This window comes from Mustelus asterias, unplaced genomic scaffold (assembly GCF_964213995.1).
Source record: "Mustelus asterias unplaced genomic scaffold, sMusAst1.hap1.1 HAP1_SCAFFOLD_4860, whole genome shotgun sequence".
NCBI classification, from domain to species: domain Eukaryota; kingdom Metazoa; phylum Chordata; class Chondrichthyes; order Carcharhiniformes; family Triakidae; genus Mustelus; species Mustelus asterias.
The window spans coordinates 5,779-11,444 of record NW_027594803.1 but is presented as its reverse complement, the minus strand read 5'-3'; the positions used below and the strand labels follow the sequence as shown (position 1 = coordinate 11,444).

The following is a 5,666-nucleotide window of genomic DNA, read 5'->3' as shown; positions in this document are numbered from 1 at the left end:
TCCCCTGCCCCTCCCGCTCCCCTGCCCCTCCCGCTCCCCTGCCCCTCCCGCTCCCCTGCCCCTCCCGCTCCCCTGCCCCTCCCGCTCCCCTGCCCCTCCCGCCCCCTGCCCCTCCCGCCCCCCTGCCCCTCCCGCCCCCCTGCCCCTCCCGCCCCCCTGCCCTCCCGCCCCCCTGCCCCTCCCGCCCCCCTGCCCCTCCCGCCCCCCTGCCCCCCCCGCCCCCCTGCCCCCCCCCGCCCCCCTGCCCCCCCCGCTCCCCTGCCCCCCCCGCTCCCCTGCCCCCCCCCGCTCCCCTGCCCCCCCCCGCTCCCCGCCCCCCCCTCCCTCTCCCCCCGCCCCCCCCTCCCTCTCCCCCCGCCCCCCCCTCCCTCTCCCCCCGCCCCCCCCTCCCTCTCCCCCCGCCCCCCCCTCCCTCTCCCCCCGCCCCCCCCCTCCCTCTCCCCCGCCCCCCCCTCCCTCTCCCCCCGCCCCCCCCCTCCCTCTCCCCCCGCCCCCCCCTCCCTCTCCCCCCGCCCCCCCCTCCCTCTCCCCCCGCCCCCCCCCCCCTCCCCCCCCGCCCCCCCCCTCCCTCCCCCCCCGCCCCCCCCTCCCTCCCCCCCGCCCCCTCCCTCCCTCCCTCCCTCCCTCCCCCCCCGCCCCTCCCTCCCTCCCCCCCGCCCCTCCCTCCCTCCCCCCCGCCCCTCCCTCCCTCCCCCCGCCCCTCCCTCCCTCCCCCCCGCCCCTCCCTCCCTCCCCCCCGCCCCTCCCTCCCTCCCCCCCGCCCCTCCCTCCCTCCCCCCCGCCCCTCCCTCCCTCCCCCCCCGCCCCTCCCTCCCTCCCCTCCCTCCCTCCCCCCCCGCCCCTCCCTCCCTCCCCCCCCGCCCCTCCCTCCCTCCCCCCCCGCCCCTCCCTCCCTCCCCCCCCGCCCCTCCCTCCCTCCCCCCCCGCCCCTCCCTCCCTCCCCCCCCGCCCCTCCCTCCCCCCCCGCCCCTCCCTCCCCCCCCGCCCCTCCCTCCCCCCCCGCTCCTCCCTCCCTCCCCCCCCGCTCCTCCCTCCCTCCCCCCCCGCTCCTCCCTCCCTCCCCCCGCCCCCGCCCCTCCCTCCCTCCCCCCCCGCCCCTCCCTCCCTTCCCCCCCCCGCCCCTCCCTCCCTTCCCCCCCCCGCCCCTCCCTCCCTTCCCCCCCCGCCCCTCCCTCCCTTCCCCCCCCCCGCCCCTCCCTCCCTTCCCCCCCCCCCGCCCCTCCCTCCCTTCCCCCCCCCCCCGCCCCTCCCTCCCCCCCCCCCGCCCCTCCCTCCCTTCCCCCCCCCCCGCCCCTCCCTCCCTTCCCCCCCCCCGCCCCTCCCTCCCTTCCCCCCCCCCGCCCCTCCCTCCCTTCCCCCCCCCGCCCCTCCCTCCCTCCCCCGCCCCTCCCTCCCTCCCCCCCTCCGCCCCTCCCTCCCCCCCTCCGCCCCTCCCTCCCCCCCTCCGCCCCTCCCTCCCCCCCTCCGCCCCTCCCTCCCCCCCTCCGCCCCTCCCTCCCTCCCCCCCTCCGCCCTCCCCCCTTCCGCCCCTCCCTCCCTCCTCCCCTCCCCTCCGCCCCTCCCTCCCTCCTCCCCTCCGCCCCTCCCTCCCTCCTCCCCTCCCTCCTTCCTCCCCTCCGCCCCTCCCTCCCTCCCCCCCTCCGCCCCTCCCTCCCCCCCGCCCCTCCCTCCCTCCCGCCCCTCCCTCCCTCCCCCCCGCCCCTCCCTCCCTCCCCCCCGCCCCTCCCTCCCCCCCGCCCCTCCCTCCCTCCCGCCCCTCCCTCCCTCCCGCCCCTCCCTCCCTCCCCCCCGCCCCTCCCTCCCTCCCCCCCGCCCCTCCCTCCCTCCCCCCCGCCCCTCCCTCCCTCCCCCCCGCCCCTCCCTCCCTCCCCCCCGCCCCTCCCTCCCTCCCCCCCGCCCCTCCCTCCCTCCCCCCCGCCCCTCCCTCCCTCCCTCCCCCCCGCCCCTCCCTCCCTCCCTCCCCCCCGCCCCTCCCTCCCTCCCCCCCGCCCTCCTCCCTCCCTCCCCCGCCCCTCCCTCCCTCCCGCCCCGCCCCTCCCTCCCTCCCCCCCGCCCCTCCCTCCCTCCCCCCCGCCCCTCCCTCCCTCCCCCCCGCCCCTCCCTCCCTCCCCCCCGCCCCTCCCTCCCTCCCCCCCGCCCCTCCCTCCCTCCCCCCCGCCCCTCCCTCCCTCCCCTCCCTCCCTCCCCCCCGCCCCTCCCTCCCTCCCCCCCGCCCCTCCCTCCCTCCCTCCCTCCCTCCCCCCCGCCCTCCCTCCCTCCCTCCCCCCCGCCCTCCCTCCCTCCCTCCCCCCCGCCCTCCCTCCCCCCCACCCCTCCCTCCCTCCCCCCCGCCCCTCCCTCCCTCCCCCCCGCCCCTCCCTCCCTCCCCCCCCGCCCCTCCCTCCCTCCCCGCCCCTCCCTCCCTCCCCCCCCGCCCCTCCCTCCCTCCCTCCCTCCCTCCCTCCCTCCCTCCCTCCCTCCCTCCCTCCCTCCCTCCCTCCCTCCCTCCCTCCCTCCCTCCCTCCCTCCCTCCCCGCCCCTCCCTCCCTCCCTCCCTCCCCGCCCCTCCCTCCCTCCCCCCCCCTCCCTCCCTCCCCCCCCTCCCTCCCTCCCCCCCCCTCCCTCCCTCCCCCCGCCCCTCCCTCCCTCCCCCCGCCCCTCCCTCCCTCCCCCCGCCCCTCCCTCCCTCCCCCCCCGCCCCGCCCTCCCTCCCCCCCCGCCCCGCCCTCCCTCCCCCCCCGCCCCTCCCTCCCTCCCCCCCGCCCCTCCCTCCCTCCCCCCCCGCCCCTCCCTCCCTCCCCCCCCCGCCCCTCCCTCCCTCCCCCCCCGCCCCTCCCTCCCTCCCCCCCCGCCCCTCCCTCCCTCCCCCCCCGCCCCTCCCTCCCTCCCCCCCCGCCCCTCCCTCCCTCCCCCCCCGCCCCTCCCTCCCTCCCCCCCCGCCCCTCCCTCCCTCCCCCCCCGCCCCTCCCTCCCCCCCCGCTCCTCCCTCCCCCCCCGCTCCTCCCTCCCTCCCCCCCCCGCCCCTCCCTCCCTCCCCCCCCCGCCCCTCCCTCCCTTCCCCCCCCCCGCCCCTCCCTCCCTTCCCCCCCCCCCCGCCCCTCCCTCCCTTCCCCCCCCCCCCGCCCCTCCCTCCCTTCCCCCCCCCGCCCCTCCCTCCCTTCCCCCCCCCCCGCCCCTCCCTCCCTTCCCCCCCCCGCCCCTCCCTCCCTTCCCCCCCCCCCGCCCCTCCCTCCCTTCCCCCCCCCCCGCCCCTCCCTCCCTTCCCCCCCCCCCGCCCCTCCCTCCCTTCCCCCCCCCCCCCGCCCCTCCCGGCCCTCCCTCGCCGCCGCCCCTCGCCCGACACTGTCTAATTCCTCCTGTTTGTGTGTTTTTACAGTGGACAGAGTGAGGGTTCCTCGCTGTTCCGGATTGAGTTCAGGAAGGTGAGTGAGAGACACTGAGTGATTATTCACACCTCAGCAGCTTTATTCAGCTGTTCAGGATCTGTGATGCACCCTAACCTCTCTCTCCCTCTCTCCCTCTGCCAGGAAGCAAGGAAAGTACACCGTTTCGTCCCAGACTTAGTGACAGACAGCCGGCAGACAGGATCTCCCAGACACTGCTTGAGAAACATGTTGTGATTTTTATAATTTATCTGTCGCATTGCTGTGGCCACGAGATTTAACTCAAACATCAACTCACACCGGATAAATAAACTGATCGAACTCTTAATTTCCAACATTGGGTCGATAGTACTTTATCCCTCAATCTGACAGTGCGGCACTCCCTCAGCACTGACCCTCTGACAGTGCGGCACTCCCTCAGCACTGACCCTCTGACAGTGCGGCACTCCCTCAGCACTGACCCTCTGACAGTGCGGCACTCCCTCAGCACTGACCCTCTGACAGTGCAGCACTCCCTCAGCACTGACCCTCTGACAGTGCGGCACTCCCTCAGCACTGACCCTCTGACAGTGCGGCACTCCCTCAGCACTGACCCTCTGACAGTGCGGCACTCCCTCAGCACTGACCCTCTGACAGTGCGGCACTCCCTCAGTACTGACCCTCTGACAGTGCGGCACTCCCTCAGTACTGACCCTCTGACAGTGCGGCACTCCCTCAGCACTGACCCTCTGACAGTGCAGCACTCCCTCAGCACTGACCCTCTGACAGTGCGGCACTCCCTCAGCACTGACCCTCTGACAGTGCAGCACTCCCTCAGCACTGACCCTCTGACAGTGCGGCACTCCCTCAGCACTGACCCTCTGACAGTGCGGCACTCCCTCAGCACTGACCCTCTGACAGTGCGGCACTCCCTCAGCACTGACCCTCTGACAGTGCGGCACTCCCTCAGCACTGACCCTCTGACAGTGCGGCACTCCCTCAGTACTGACCCTCTGACAGTGCGGCACTCCCTCAGCACTGACCCTCTGACAGTGCGGCACTCCCTCAGCACTGACCCTCTGACAGTGCGGCACTCCCTCAGCACTGACCCTCTGACAGTGCGGCAATCCCTCAGCACTGACCCTCTGACAGTGCAGCACTCCCTCAGCACTGACCCTCTGACAGTGCGGCACTCCCTCAGCACTGACCCTCTGACAGTGCAGCACTCCCTCAGCACTGACCCTCTGACAGTGCGGCACTCCCTCAGCACTGACCCTCTGACAGTGCGGCACTCCCTCAGCACTGACCCTCTGACAGTGCAGCACTCCCTCAGCACTGACCCTCTGACAGTGCGGCACTCCCTCAGCACTGACCCTCTGACAATGCGGCACTCCCTCAGCACTGACGCTCTGACAGTGCGGCACTCCCTCAGCACGGACCCTCTGACAGTGCGGCACTCCCTCAGCACGGACCCTCTGACAGTGCGGCACTCCCTCAGCACGGACCCTCTGACAGTACGGCACTCCCTCAGCACTGACCCTCTGACAGTGCGGCACTCCCTCAGCACTGACCCTCTGACAGTGCGGCACTCCCTCAGCACGGACCCTCTGACAGTGCGGCACTCCCTCAGCACGGACCCTCTGACAGTGCGGCACTCCCTCAGCACTGACCCTCTGACAGTGCGGCACTCCCTCAGCACTGACCCTCTGACAGTGCGGCACTCCCTCAGCACTGACCCTCTGACAGTGCGGCACTCCCTCAGTACTGACCCTCTGACAGTGCGGCACTCCCTCAGCACTGACCCTCTGACAATGCGGCACTCCCTCAGTACTGACCCTCTGACAGTGCGGCACTCCCTCAGCACTGACCCTCTGACAGTGCGGCACTCCCTCAGCACTGACCCTCTGACAGTGCGGCGCTCCCTCAGCACGGACCCTCTGACAGTGCGGCACTCCCTCAGCACTGACCCTCTGACAGTGCGGCACTCCCTCAGTACTGACCCTCTGACAGTGCGGCACTCCCTCAGCACTGACCCTCTGACAGTGCGGCACTCCCTCAGCACTGACCCTCTGACAGTGCGGCACTCCCTCAGCACTGACCCTCTGACAGTGCGGCACTCCCTCAGTACTGACCCTCTGACAGTGCGGCACTCCCTCAGCACTGACCCTCTGACAGTGCGGCACTCCCTCAGTACTGACCCTCTGACAGTGCGGCACTCCCTCAGTACTGACCCTCTGACAGTGCGGCACTCCCTCAGCACTGACCCTCTGACAGTGCGGCACTCTGTTGGAGTGAAATCAAAGTAAAGGACACAAAATGGTTACC

General features: G+C 74.4%; 1 long non-coding RNA gene across 1 annotated transcript; it reads left to right on the top strand.

Moving 5' to 3' along the window:
* Positions 1 to 3,355: 3,355 nt before the first annotated feature.
* On the top strand, positions 3,356 to 3,697 carry LOC144491261 (uncharacterized). Its single transcript, XR_013497414.1, has 2 exons — positions 3,356 to 3,401; positions 3,507 to 3,697. It is a non-coding gene; the product is annotated as an uncharacterized LOC144491261 (long non-coding RNA).
* The last annotated feature ends 1,969 nt before the right edge of the window (positions 3,698 to 5,666 follow it).